The sequence below is a fragment of the Biomphalaria glabrata genome, chromosome 18 (genome assembly GCF_947242115.1).
Source record: "Biomphalaria glabrata chromosome 18, xgBioGlab47.1, whole genome shotgun sequence".
Lineage (NCBI taxonomy): Eukaryota > Metazoa > Mollusca > Gastropoda > Planorbidae > Biomphalaria > Biomphalaria glabrata.
In genome coordinates this window covers 49873-65630 of record NC_074728.1, presented here as the reverse complement: position 1 = coordinate 65630, position 15758 = coordinate 49873, and the positions used below count along the sequence as shown (strand labels likewise).

At 33.3% G+C, this 15758-nt stretch overlaps 1 long non-coding RNA gene across 1 annotated transcript in view; it reads left to right on the top strand.

Annotated features, from left to right (window-relative positions):
* The first annotated feature begins 7333 nt into the window (after positions 1 to 7333).
* LOC129923959 (uncharacterized) overlaps positions 7334 to 15758 on the top strand; it is a 40917-nt gene continuing 32492 nt past the window's right edge. The window contains exon 1 of the long non-coding RNA XR_008775928.1: positions 7334 to 7830. This is a non-coding gene — a long non-coding RNA (uncharacterized LOC129923959). The remainder of the gene's footprint in view (positions 7831 to 15758) is intronic.

The following is a 15758-nucleotide window of genomic DNA, read 5'->3' as shown; positions in this document are numbered from 1 at the left end:
ATAGTTATTCATATTTTAACATAACTTAATATATAATGTATATAAAACATAAATTAATTGTCTTGAGCTCACTATCCCATGTCATTTTCATATGAAAAATTAATATTAAATATAGATCCTTTTTTTTTAGCCCCCACTCTTGAAAAACATCCTTTTTTGGGGAAAAACACGATTGAAAATAAGAAATCTGTGTATTCCAAGGGGAACTATTCAAAATTAAATTTTAAGCAAATAAAAACATTTTTTTTGTATATTTTAAGAAAAGATTATGAATTGTATTATTCTTAAATGCTATAAAAATGTAGACTAGGACACATTGGGATAATTGTTAAGTGGTATCAAATTAGTTTAGGAGAGATTATAAATGTATTATATCAACTCCAGTGATTCTCTTCAGGAACACTGTTGAAACCTATGACCCAGAACTTTCCAAAAGAAGAAAAAGTGAGGATCATTATCTAGCTTCACGTACGTATTGATAGAATCATTCTATAACTCCTTGTTTTACACACTTCTGTACAAATATTTTTGAGATGAAGGCACTGCCTCAAGGCTCCAAACTTTTTTTTCTCCACTAAATGTAGGCAAACAAAATGGGGAAGCCAATGGATCCTCCAAAATGTATGCAGAGAGAGATTATAAAGAGAAATCTAAACAACAGAGTCACTCCTCTAAGAGCAAGGTAAACTTTTCACCTTCACCTGTCCCTTAGTCTGTTGAACTATTGGGGCACCACACAATATAGGTCAACCATCTTTCTCCATTCCTCTTAATAGAATCTCTTTCATTGGCAGGCCTGTCCATTCTTTAATGTTGTGTTCCCATTGCTTCCTCTGTCTCCTTTTTTTTCCTGGTGCTGTTCCCTGGAGGAGAGTTTTGCAAGCACTGAGGACCTTTTGATATTGCCATAAAGGTTTAATTTGTGTTATTTTACAGAGGTAAACATTTATGGACAGAAAACTGATTTTTTGGTTTTGTTATATTCACTAAGAACCATTCTTCACATGTGAAATAATTGACATAAATAAGCATGGTCTAAAAGCTTTTGTTTTCAAATTATTTTATACACATACATCTAAACTATTTTTTAAATACTAAAATGTAACTAAATTAATTGTATATTCAATGCTATTAGTAGTACCACAACAATGTACATAGATTACTTACAGTCCACTAATAACATACACTTTTGATATAGAAATCAAGTAATAGAAAAACAAAGTTTTTTTTTTTCTTCTTCAAATTAAGTAAGCATCAATCTATTGTAAAGCCATGTTAAACATATGTGTTTTTAATTTACAATAGTTGTATAGTATCTTTCTTATCTGAAGCTGGTAATACAATTCAGGTGTTAGTTTTTGTGTAACAGTAATAAGGCATGACCATGTCTGACTTGCAGTGTTCTATTGCTTTATATGGGTGCACATTTCTTTAATTATTTTTTTATTTTTTTCATTTGCTTTGAATTAGAGAATTTATTTGATAATTCTCTATACCTCTCTATGTCTTAAGTTTTGACTTGTTTGATTTTTTCCTTTTCTCCAGGAACAGTTTAATGAAACAGATGGATCTCCAAAACTGAAGATGAAAGAAAAGAGAGACAAATCATATCCTTGATCTAGGGACTGAGACTTGATTATGTAGTCAGCTGGGGCTTAATTATTTAGTCTTTATGTTAAATACTTTCTGGTCTTAAAGTTTCTAGTCATCTTTCCATTGCTAGTTACATGAGTGAGGTGTGTATATTAAACATTTCAATTGGGAATTAAACATTTCAATTGGGAAAGGTAGAAAAAAAATCCAGTCACTTTAAAAAAAACATAAAAATCAGTTGGTCCTTCTCATGTTTGAATTCAATAGTTTGTAATAATGGCAGTTTAACTTTAAAATAGTCATTATGTTCATCCATTCCGGTGGGACTACAGCCCTTGGAGGGCCCTGACCTACTATAGCACATCTTTTCATTCTGATCTATCCTGCTGTTCTAGATCTGCCTCTACATCGTCAAGCCACTGTACTGTGGCCTACCTTTGAGGTGCCTGCTTTTTGTTTGTTTTGTGAACAATCTTTGCTGCTCCTCTGTTCTCTGACATTCTTTCAAGGTGACCTGCCCAGCGTAATCTGTTCCTTTTTATTTCCGTCATTATGGAGGGGGGTCTTGGTATATTAGTGATCATTTTACTAATTAGAGCCTAGAAATAGATAATGTTGCCTCTTAGTACTTAAGTTAGTAATCTGATTGAAAGTGTATAATTTCCCTAACTTCTTCTCACATGTTCCAAAAAACAGAAAAAATAAAACCAGTTTGATCTGGATGTTTCCAGACTGCAGTCTCTTGTTGACTATTGTTAGTTGGATGGCAATGTGCAGCTTTTTAAACCTTTTGTTTTCCCTTTTGAAACATTGATTTATATATTTCTCAAACATTTTTAGATAGTAACATATGTTGATCTGTAGATCTAGTGTGGGTGAATGTGTGATATCATGTACATTAGACTCTGGCCATTCAGTTGGTTCTGTAAAATTACAAAGTGACACTTTTTTTTTCTTGATATTGTTGACTTATGAATTAGAACTTGTTGAAACAGATCTGCCTTCTGGTCAAATTATATTGAGTCATTTCTCCAGGTTCAAAACAGTTCAACTTATGGACCAAGGTGTTGAGTTGATCGTTTCACTTGTTCAATTGAAATCCTATCCAGTCCTAGTTCAAAGTCTTAGTGTTAGTGGCAAGCATTGCTTCCAGTCCTGTGGGATCTACTGGAAGTGAACACTAAAATATGACCATTGTTGCTGTACACACAGATTTCATGTATTTATGTTTGCTTCAAATTAAGGGTCTAAGTGACCTTGGTTGACTATGTTGATCATTGAATAAATGGACTGACATGTCCGCAGATTATAGTTTTGCTTGTTAATATATTTTCTTGTGTTGAATAGATTAAGTTTTAAGTTAAGAAATACTGACATTGTTCCATAACTTCTCAGCCAGCACATTACAATGTACTGCACTGATCTAAATACTTTATAACTACATCTCAGTTTGAATGAAAATCAATAATTATAAACTAGTACTGAAGTTACACATTTGAAACCAAAAGAAAATTTAAGACAAATCGTAGCGGGCGAATAAGAACCTAAAGTGATAACAGCTGAACCATTGTTATGTCTGCTGAATGTAACATTATATGTAGGTCACAGCTGGGAAAGTGTAGCTGTTATGTGAAATACTGAAACTTCATACTCAAAAAGCCTTATTAACTCACCAATATAAGTAACTGGCACCAAAAGGGCGCATTAGCAGAACTACAGGCAACTTAATATAAAAGACTATATAGCTGCAATCTCACTGCTCAAACAAGGCATGATAGAGGCTGTTCTTTTTAGCTACATCATCTACAAGTTTCATTAGCCCCCTTTTTTTTTGTACCACCAAAGAGCATCTAGTCTCCTAGAAATGTTTTTTTTTTACTATTTCAGCTTCATCGGACATCTGATAATACTTGTACTCTGCCAAGTTGCTTCCCTTTAATATTATCCTATTTACTGCTGCAGTCCATGTTTTTTTTTTTTAGAAGTATTTGCCTTTTGATTCAGCCCCACATCTCTGTTTTCAACAGACATCAAACAGGTTCTTGTCTAAACCACTGTTAGCAACTACTGGCAATACAGAAAATGAAAAATACAGAAACTTAGCCTATAATACATATGGGATCTGATATAATTCACTAGCGATATGGTCACGAATCTAATGGAGACCACTGGCCTATATTAGAATACACAAACGATCCATATTTCATACAGAAATGAATAACGAACAAAGTTTAGAAGAAAATATGCGAAAACGCAAAATTACTTTAACTTGGGAAATGCTCGTTTTCTGTACATTGATGTATGAACATAGATATGAAACTAAGTAAGGGCAGTCACTACTGCGTACTAAATATTTGGTTTACGGCAATACTGTACATTCCATAATATCGAGGTGGTCCACGTTTGATCCTGGTCCATATTGCAAGCCTCTCCCATTCTAAGTGATGAACTAACAACATAACTACTATATTTCGTAGAGGATTCGCTGTAGAAAGAACAGCAATTCAAAATAAGGTTGCACTTGTAGACTATAGGTCTACATTGAGATTCTCTGGTCTACCAGCCAATTACCAGCCTTTGGGTGACCCATGGGTCACAATCCCTCTCTCGACCTTGCTGGTGAAATTCAATGGAACGCTTCGTGTTACATTTGGCACCAACTCAGTTGTTATAGTTGACACTCCCAACTTATGGGGCTTCACTCCTGATTTTTCCTCGACGTTGCTTCCTGAAGCCTTATTTACCGCAAGCCAACCCGGGGGAGGGGTGTATTTTATCTTATAAAATACAGACTCTACTTCAAATAGATGATTACGCCCTACGCGTGTCCCTAGGCCAATGAAGTCATGTTTGAAGTCGAGTATGGCTACCACTCTCCTAGATACAAAGGATCTAAACCTAGGTCTATAATCAAATCATGCACATGGTATCGTGCCTTATCTTATATAATACAGACGTTACTTCAAAAAACAAGATGATTACTTCCTACGCGTCATGCATGTAGTCAATGACCTAAATTCTGCCAAGTCACTGGTTTTCCTGGATAGCTCAGGCAACCCATTCCATGCTCTAATAGCACTAGGGTACGCGTACTATTTGGTGGTAATTATCTGCCTCAAGCAAAGACAAGTTGTAGTCGTACGATCTTCTATACCCAAGAATCGATGTCTCAATTTTTTCATCTATCTGAGCACTCTACAATCGAAAGTACAATTCAACCTTTGTGTGTGTGTGTGTGTGTGTGTGTGTCATTGCATCCTAAGTAAGCATTAACATAGAAGAGAATGAATGAGATTTTGCATTCAACATTAAATGTAGAAATTGGACTTTTTGTTTTGGTCACTTGTGCCAAATTTTAAACATACGACGTTGGGTTTCCATAAAGTTTGATGGCTTCGAAAAGAACTAGTTCTGTTTAGGCTTTATGAGCTCTTCTTGAAAGATTCGTTGCAGAGTGTGGTGAAATAGCTGATACTTGTTTATGTTTGTATAGCGTCGTGAGAATGTGTTCACAACATTGGTTTTGAAGTGAAGTTTGAAGATTTACCTTTACCTATCCCTTAGTCTGTTGGACCGTTGGGGCACCAGGCAAGATTTGTCGACCGTCTTTCTCCATTCCTCTCTTTTTTTCCCCTTGTTTAGAACCTCTCTCAATGGCAGGCCTGTCCATTCTTTAATGTTGTCCTCCCATCGCTTTTTCTGTCTGCCTCTTCTTCTTTTCCCTGGCACTGTTCCCTGAAGGAAGGTCTTTGCGAGCCCCGTAGATCTTTTAATGTGGCCAAAGGTTTTAAGCTTTCGTCTTTTCACAATAGTTAGCAGGTCATCATGGGCTCCGATCGCTACAGTAACCCTGTCTCTGATTTCTTGGTTTGTGATGCGGTCTTTGAATGTGATGCCTAGGATCCTTCTGTAGCATCTCAATTCCATTGCTTGGATCCTCCTCTCAAGCTCTGCATTCAACGTCCACGACTTGCAAGCATATAAAAATGTGGCCATGACCAGAGAGCGCATCAGTCTGATTTTGGTGCCGAGGGCTAAGCCCTTATCTTTCCATATTATTTTAAGTTTTGAAAGGGCTGCTATGGACTGTGCTATTCGGGCCAATAATTCGGGTTTTGTTCCCTCATCTGAGACAATAGCTCCGAGGTATTTGAAGCTGTTAACACTAGTTAGCTTTTCACCTCCAATACTGATGTCTCTTTTAAAGCCCTGATGGCTATTGGTCATAATTTGAGTTTTTTTGGCATTTATTTGCATGCCATATGCTGCGGCAGTCTTGTCAATGCGCATCACCAGGTCAGCTAGTTCTTCTTCTGTCCCTGCTAGGCCGTCAATGTCATCTGCGAAGCGCAAGTTAGTAATTCTTCTTCCTCCAATGCTAACAGTACCTTCATAGCCCTCGAGGGCATCTTCCATTATCCTTTCAAGGAAGATATTGAAGAGTGTTGGTGACAGTAGGCAGCCTTGTCTTACTCCAACTGTGGTTTTGAACCAGTCCCCAATATTATTGTTGAAGTACACGGCACTGGTGGCATCCTTGTTGAGGTTCTGGATAACTTTGATTATGTTTTTATTAATGTTGTACTTTTCCATTGTCGCCCAGAGTGCTCCGTGCTATAGGCCTACTCAATCGGAAGCTTTCGTGAAATCAATAAAGACATGGAAAAGATTCTCTTGGTGTTGGAGATATTTCTCACAGAGTATTCTGAGGTTTAGGATTTGCTCTGTTGTGCTGCGACCTTGTCTAAAACCTGCTTGTTCTTCTGATATGATGTTGTCTGCTATCGGTTTTAGTCGGTTTAATAAGGGGATACGGATATGGCTTGTTGTGTGGTATATGCGTCCAGTACAGATGATCGATGGTCTCCCTACCCTCCACTATCCCCGCTTGTCCTGGGAGGAAGTTTGGGTTAGGGTGCAATAAACTTGAAATATGAAAAAAATATTCAAAGCATTAAAAAAAAAATTTACACATTGGACAAGCGAATGTTTCAATATTAAAATTTAAAAAAAGTCTAAACGGAGCAGCTTTAACGAACATCTACTACGTACATTAGGATTCCAAAATATATTGTACATTTAGGCCTACTTCTAAAAGAAAAACGCGAAAATTATGTCTGTATGTTACTTTTCTTTGTCCTTATAACCGAGTTAAACCGTTCCGGATCCCAATTGGGATGCTTTCAGCGCTTCCCTAGACCAAATCTTGCTAAAAAAGGGAAGGGGGCGCAAATGAAATTGTTTTCACAACTAGTAAACGTTTGAGAAACACGGATCTACAGTTTATTATGGAATATTAAGGTACATTATAGTTTGTATAATTGAGTACGCATTTTAGCATGTAGGCTAAATGATGTATTTCAATAAATCTCAAAAGTGATTCTCTTGGCAAAAACATTATCTATATATAGCCTACCTTACCTAAAGATATGCGATATTTTGTTCTCTTAGTTAAAACAGAAGTCATAGCTAATCAATTTTTCGCCAAACAAAACTGTTATAAGTGAATCTGAAACACAATAGATGTCAGAACACAAACGGCTTTAAAAAAATGACTGTTATAGCCTTATAGGCTACAGCAAGTCCTTTTTTTATCACGAGAAACTTTAGCATTTTGTAGAAGCGAAGTTTTAGATTGTGACTATATAATAGGCCTATATATTGTAGATATTTTGAGCTAGGTAATACACTCTATAGTTCTTCTTATTATTTGAGCGCAATGTATTTATATTACAATTTTTGTTCCTAGAATAAAAAAGGGGGGAGGGGGCGCCAAAAAATGGCGTGTTACAGATACACTGCCCGTTTTTAAACAGTTACTTCAAGATATCTAGTCAGGATAGAGTCTGGCTTTAACATCTTCATTATAGTGATGTTTTTATTTTAAAAACTCGATTCTTTGACAGTAAAGTATATCTACTTCAGTTTACTGGATATCGACGAGCGGTACCTGTTGAAAAAGGTTTGAAAAGCACTGATCTAGATCTAGATCTACTGGGTAATAGTTGAAAGCAATCGTATATTTACTAAATTCTTTATCACTTAGCCGAAATTCGTATCTATAGTTTTGTATATAAATAACAAAATGGCGAGTGTTTTGCTTTCACACTCACAGCATTCGCAGGTTGAAACTTTAAAGAGGCGTAAGAAACAAAATAAAATTCTAAAAAAATAAATAAACTACAAATTCTTTTGTCTGTTCGCGAACATTTATCTTTATCGGATGAAGCAACACGGGTAAATGTCTTAATAGTCTAAACTGTTCTAGATCTAGTAAAATCTAGTACCATAATGATAATTAGTATTTTGTCTAAGTCAAAGAGTATAGTAGTACAGTAGTACTAGTAGTTAGTAGTAGTACTACTAAGTACTAGTAGTAGGTAGTAGTAGTAGTAGTAAAATCTACTCTAGTAAATCTAGTAACTATTGTTTCTATTCTAGTTAACGATGATTTTACCGTAAGTAGATTTTAGTAGATCTAGACTCTAGACGTCTAGATAGATTATCAATATCATATCTAGATCTAGTTAATCTAGATCTAGTAGATAGTCTATGTCTATATGGATCTCTAGACTCTATTACTCATAAGTTAAATTATTATTATATATAGAGAGATCTAGGTCTAGAATATTGACCTTGAGGCACTAGTAGACTAGAGGACAAGTTTAGATTAGATTTTATTATCTTATCTAATGTAGATTTAGATCTAGAATATATTCTATCTCACAGTATCTGTATTACTATTATTATATCTAAATCTATCATCTGGATGATCTAGCCATGGGCATGGGCGCCCTCAGGATTTTTCACAGAGTGCAAGCTGCTAACCATGGCTCAAAGTCTTAGCCTCAACAGTAAACATTAAATACTCTATTTATTCATGAAATAAAAAAAACAAACTAAAAACGTGAACAAAATCTTCAATGTACACATTCATTGTTAACTTTATCAGTGAGGACCGTGCTTCCCTACATTCGATCAAACGAAAACTGCAAATGTTTGGCTGCTGAAACTGTCAATAACTTTACTAAATATACTAATGCATTGATTTTCGTTGCGATGGACAAGCTGCTGCTGATCGCTTATCGAGTAGTTCTGATATTCTTCTTTGTATTGCAGCTTTTAGGATGAAGACAAAACAAGTTGAACTGACCATTATTATTGCTCGAAAAGCGAGACATATGAAGCAAGTTAAGAATCAAGATATGTAATGTAAAGCCATGTTCTCTAATAACTCCCAAAATCCAAACATGTTTTTTTTTTCTCAGTGTGTCTGTCGACTGCGAAATTCTCAGCAGCAGCAACTCAATATTTGGTATCAGGCTTTTCTGCCAGCAGTCTCTTCTTCCTCAAGATGACATTTCTGACGTGTTCCTTAGGATGGTCATGTTGGTTTTTGATTATGTCATTAAGGATGTGCTGTTGAGCGAAAAGACTACTACACAGTGGAAACTGGTTCAAGAACAGATGACTAATTAACAACAATGAAAAGACAAATCAGAAACAAGAGGAGAGGCATTTACTACACATGTGCAGTTTGTTTGGTTTTATTTACAGTCATTATTTTAAGATCCGCCAAACAGTCAAAGATCTCAAAGTTGAGACTTAAATCTCGAATGGATTCTTATTTTTCAGTTGATTGTGTCTAACACAAATAAGGTAAATTTAAATTTAGCAACAACGCTATCGTTAGGGACAGTTACAGAAAAAGAATACTAGCCATCAGTAGGACAGCCTTGGGCAGCAATGACATTAGACACATGCAGTGCGTTTCTCTGAACCACAATTTCTTCACTAAAATACCCAGCAAATGTAGTTAATTCATGATGTATTTCAGGTGATATACTTTCCATATTTCACAGGCATAAAGCAATAGTAATCTAATGTGGTGTATAAAATACAAACATGCTCAATGTGTGAAGCACCATTAAAGAGTGGCAACACAGTTTTTCTGATATACTGGGAGATGTGCATTTGTACAAACTTTTTAAAGGGATTTGAGTTTTTCTTTGATCATCAGATAAATATTTGATTTATAAGCAAATAGTCCTTTTTTCTGAGAATTAATTGCATTTTTTTGTGTAGAGATAGGGACACCTCAAACACCCAACAGCTCTGTGGTGGTTGAGGGGGGGGGTGCTAAGTGGTTTAGTGCGGTTGCTTTAGAGCTAAGGGTTTTCAGGTTCAAATCTTGTTGAAGATTGTTTTTGAATTTCAGGATTTTAGAATGCCTCAAGTCCATGCAATCCTAATGGGTATCTGACATTAGTTGGGGAAAGTAAAGAAGGTTGGTCGTTGTGCTGGCCATATGATACCTTTATAACAGTAGGCCACAGAAACAGATGACATTTACATCATCTGCCATATAGATTGCAAATTCTAAAAGGCATTCTTTTTACATTTTAATCCCTAACTATTCTAAAAATTCTAACCATTTTTTCATTCAAAGACATTTTTTCTTTTCTGAGCAACTAAATTGATGATCATGTTAAATCAACATTTGATTTTTAAAAAATAATTTCTGATTTACTTTGATGCAAGAAAAAGCTAATATTATAAGCATTACTCACCATAGTAAAATTATGCACTTTTATAAAGTATGCTAAGTAGGCTTAGCAAAGCATAAAAAAAAAGAATATTTGCTATTGACCTTTTCGAAAATTAAAACAAAAAAAAAAATTTTGTGCCAAGATCATTATACTACAGCTTTTTATTGTATTGCATGCCACCTAAAAAAAGTTTGACATTCTGCATGATATCAACTGAGGTCAATGAAATATGGAAAAGGAGCTACAAACTAAGTACATTAATGAAACCAAAAAAAAAAAGAATTAGAAGATAACTACCATGTCAGACAAAAACTGTCTAATTTTAAGAAAGGCCTAACTTCTAGCTATGACCAATTGTGACAAAGAATACATTTTATTACTTAATTATCAGAAAGAATGTCAAATTAGGTAGGAGGTGTGGTGGCCGAGTGGTAAAGTTGTTAGCTTCTGAACCAGGGGTTTCAGGTTTGAATTCTGGTGAAGACTGGGATTTTTACTTTCTGTAATGTCTTAGTGTCAATGATTAGATTGACCATGGTAATGACTTATGTCAATGAAAACATTGAAAAAGGTAATGAGCTAGTGTCAATGATTACATTGAGAATGGTAATGACTAAGTGTTATTGATTGGATTGAGAATGGTAATTACTTAATTTCAATAAAAACAACAAAAATGGTAATGTGTTAGTGTCAATGATTAGATTGAGAATGGTAATGTCTTAGTGTCAATGATGACTTTGAGAATAGTAATGTGTTAGTGTTAATGATTACATTGAGAATGCTATGTCAATGATTACTTTGAGAATGGTATTGTCTTAGTGTCAATGATTAGATTGAGAATGGTAATGTCTTAGTGTCAATGATTAGATTAAGAATGGTAATGACTTAGTGTCAATGATTAGATTGAGAATGGTAATGTCTTAGTGTCAATGATTACATTGAAAATAGTAATGTCTTAGTGCCAATGATGACAGTGAGAATGGTAATGTCTTAGTGTCAATGATTAGATTGAGAATGGTAATGTCTTAGTGTCAATGATTAGATTGAGAATGGTACTGTCTTAGTGTCAATGATGACTTTGAGAGTAGTAATGTGTTAGTGTCAATGATTACATTGAGAATGCTATGTCAATGATTAATTTGAGAATGGTAATGTCTTAGTGTCAATGATTAGATTGAGAATGGTAATGTCTTAGTGTCAATGATTAGATTAAGAATGGTAATGACCTAGTGTCAATGATTACATTGAGAATGGTAATGACTTAGTGTCAATGATTACATTGAGAATGGTAATGTTTTAGTGTCAATAATTAGATTGAGAATGGTAATGACTTAGTGTCAATGATTACATTGACAATGGTAATGTCTAAGTGACAATGATTACATTAAAAATGTTAAGTCAATGATTAGATTAAGAATGGTATTGACTTAGTGTCAATGATTACATTGAGAATGGTAATGTTTTAGTGTCAATAATTAGATTGAGAATGGTAATGACTTAGTGTCAATGATTACATTGACAATGGTAATGTCTAAGTGACAATGATTACATTAAAAATGTTATGTCAATGATTAGATTAAGAATGGTAATGACTTAGTGTCAATGATTACATTGAGAATGGTAATGTCATTTTGTCAGTGATTACATTGAGAATGGTAATGTCTTAGTGTCAATGATTAGATTAAGAATGGTAATGTTTTAGTGTCAATGATTACATTGAGAATGGTAATGCTTTAGTGTCAATGATTACATTGAAAATGGTAATGTCTAAGTGTCAATGATTACATTGAGAATGTTATGTCAATGATTAGATTAAGAATGGTAATGACTTAGTGTCAATGATTAGATTGAGAATGGTAATGTTTTAGTGTCAATGATTACATTGAGAATGTTAATGTCTTATTGTCAATGATTACATTGAGAATGCTATGTCAATGATTACTTTGAGAATGGTAATGTGTTAGTGTCAATGATTAGATTGAGAATGGTAATGTCTTAGTGTCAATGATTAGATTGAGAATGGTAATGTTTTAGTCTCAATGATTACATTGAGAATGTTAATGTCTTATTGTCAATGATTACATTGAGAATGCTATGTCAATGATTACTTTGAGAATGGTAATGTCTTAGTGTCAATGATTACATTAAGAATGTTAAGTCAATGATTAGATTAAGAATGGTAATGACTTAGTGTCAATGATTAGATTAAGAATGGTAAAGTTTTAGTGTCAATGATGACTTTGAAAATGGTAATGTGTTAGTGTCAATGATTACATTGAGAAAGGTAATGTCTTAGTGTCAATGATTAGATTGAGAATTATAATGTGTTAGTGTCAATGAAAAGATTATGAATGGTAAAGTTTTAGTGTCAATGATGACTTTGAAAATGGTAATGTGTTAGTGTCAATGATTACATTGAGAATGGTAATGTCTTAGTGTCAATGATTAGATTCAGAATGGTAATGTCTTAGTGTCAATTTTTAGATAGAGAATTATAATGTGTTAGTGTCAATGATTAGATTAAGAATGGTAAAGTTTTAGTGTCAATGATGACTTTGAAAATGGTAATGTGTTAGTGTCAATGATTACATTGAGAATGGTAATGTCTTAGTTTCAATGATTAGATTGAGAATGAAAATGTCTTAGTGTCAATGATTAGATTGAGAATGGTAAAGTGTTTGTGTCAATCATTAGATTAAGAATAGTATTGTCTTAGTGTCAATGATTAGATTGAGAATGGTAATTTCTTATTGTCAATTATTTCATTGACACTGGTAATGTCTTAGTATCAATGATTACATTAAGAATGGTAATGTCTAAGTGTCAATGGTTATGTTGAAAATGTTATGTCAGTGATTAGATTAAGAATGTTAATGTTTTATTGTCAATAATTACATTGAGAATGGTAATGTCTTATTGTCAATGATTACATTGAGAATAGTAATGTCTTAGTGCCAATGATGACAGTGAGAATGGTAATGTCTTAGTGTCAATGATTAGATTAAGAATGGTAATGACCTAGTGTCAATGATTAGATTAAGAATGGTAATGACTTAGTGTCAATGATTACATTTAAAATAGTAATGTCATAGTGCTAATGATGACAGTGAGAATGGTAATGTCTTAGTGTCAATGATTAGATTGAGAATGGTAATGTCTTAGTGTCAATGATGACTTTGAGAATAGTAATGTGTTAGTGTCAATTATTACATTGAGAATGCTATGTCAATGATTACTTTGAGAATGGTAATGTCTTAGTGTCAATGATTAGATTGAGAATGGTAATGTCTTAGTGTCAATGATTAGATTAAGAATGGTAATGACCTAGTGTCAATGATTACATTGAGAATGGTAATGACTTAGTGTCAATGATTACATTGAGAATGGTAATGTTTTAGTGTCAATAATTAGATTGAGAATAGTAATGACTTAGTGTCAATGATTACATTGACAATGGTAATGTCTAAGTGACAATGATTACATTAAAAATGTTAAGTCAATGATTAGATTAAGAATGGTATTGACTTAGTGTCAATGATTACATTGAGAATGGTAATGTTTTAGTGTCAATAATTAGATTGAGAATGGTAATGACTTAGTGTCAATGATTACATTGACAATGGTAATGTCTAAGTGACAATGATTACATTAAAAATGTTAAGTCAATGATTAGATTAAGAATGGTATTGACTTAGTGTCAATGATTACATTGAGAATGGTAATGTTTTAGTGTCAATAATTAGATTGAGAATGGTAATGACTTAGTGTCAATGATTACATTAACAATGGTAATGTCTAAGTGACAATGATTACATTAAAAATGTTATGTCAATGATTAGATTAAGAATGGTAATGACTTAGTGTCAATGATTACATTGAGAATGGTAATGTCATTTTGTCAGTGATTACATTGAGAATGGTAATGTCTTAGTGTCAATGATTAGATTAAGAATGGTAATGTTTTAGTGTCAATGATTACATTGAGAATGGTAATGCTTTAGTGTCAATGATTACATTGAAAATGGTAATGTCTAAGTGTCAATGATTACATTGAGAATGTTATGTCAATGATTAGATTAAGAATGGTAATGACTTAGTGTCAATGATTAGATTGAGAATGGTAATGTTTTAGTGTCAATGATTACATTGAGAATGTTAATGTCTTATTGTCAATGATTACATTGAGAATGCTATGTCAATGATTACTTTGAGAATGGTAATGTGTTAGTGTCAATGATCAGATTGAGAATGGTAATGTCTTAGTGTCAATGATTAGATTGAGAATGGTAATGTTTTAGTCTCAATGATTACATTGAGAATGTTAATGTCTTATTGTCAATGATTACATTGAGAATGCTATGTCAATGATTACTTTGAGAATGGTAATGTCTTAGTGTCAATGATTACATTAAGAATGTTAAGTCAATGATTAGATTAAGAATGGTAATGACTTAGTGTCAATGATTAGATTAAGAATGGTAAAGTTTTAGTGTCAATGATGACTTTGAAAATGGTAATGTGTTAGTGTCAATGATTACATTGAGAAAGGTAATGTCTTAGTGTCAATGATTAGATTGAGAATTATAATGTGTTAGTGTCAATGAAAAGATTATGAATGGTAAAGTTTTAGTGTCAATGATGACTTTGAAAATGGTAATGTGTTAGTGTCAATGATTACATTGAGAATGGTAATGTCTTAGTGTCAATGATTAGATTCAGAATGGTAATGTCTTAGTGTCAATTTTTAGATAGAGAATTATAATGTGTTAGTGTCAATGATTAGATTAAGAATGGTAAAGTTTTAGTGTCAATGATGACTTTGAAAATGGTAATGTGTTAGTGTCAATGATTACATTGAGAATGGTAATGTCTTAGTTTCAATGATTAGATTGAGAATGAAAATGTCTTAGTGTCAATGATTAGATTGAGAATGGTAATGTGTTTGTGTCAATCATTAGATTAAGAATAGTATTGTCTTAGTGTCAATGATTAGATTGAGAATGGTAATTTCTTATTGTCAATTATTTCATTGACACTGGTAATGTCTTAGTATCAATGATTACATTAAGAATGGTAATGTCTAAGTGTCAATGGTTATGTTGAAAATGTTATGTCAATGATTAGATTAAGAATGTTAATGTTTTATTGTCAATAATTACATTGAGAATGGTAATGTCTTATTGTCAATGATTACATTGAGAATAGTAATGTCTTAGTGCCAATGATGACAGTGAGAATGGTAATGTCTTAGTGTCAATGATTAGATTAAGAATGGTAATGACCTAGTGTCAATGATTAGATTGAGAATGGTAATGACTTAGTGTCAATGATTACATTTAAAATAGTAATGTCATAGTGCTAATGATGACAGTGAGAATGGTAATGTCTTAGTGTCAATGATTAGATTGAGAATGGTAATGTCTTAGTGTCAATGATGACTTTGAGAATAGTAATGTGTTAGTGTCAATTATTACATTGAGAATGCTATGTCAATGATTACTTTGAGAATGGTAATGTCTTAGTGTCAATGATTAGATTGAGAATGGTAATGTCTTAGTGTCAATGATTAGATTAAGAATGGTAATGACCTAGTGTCAATGATTACATTGAGAATGG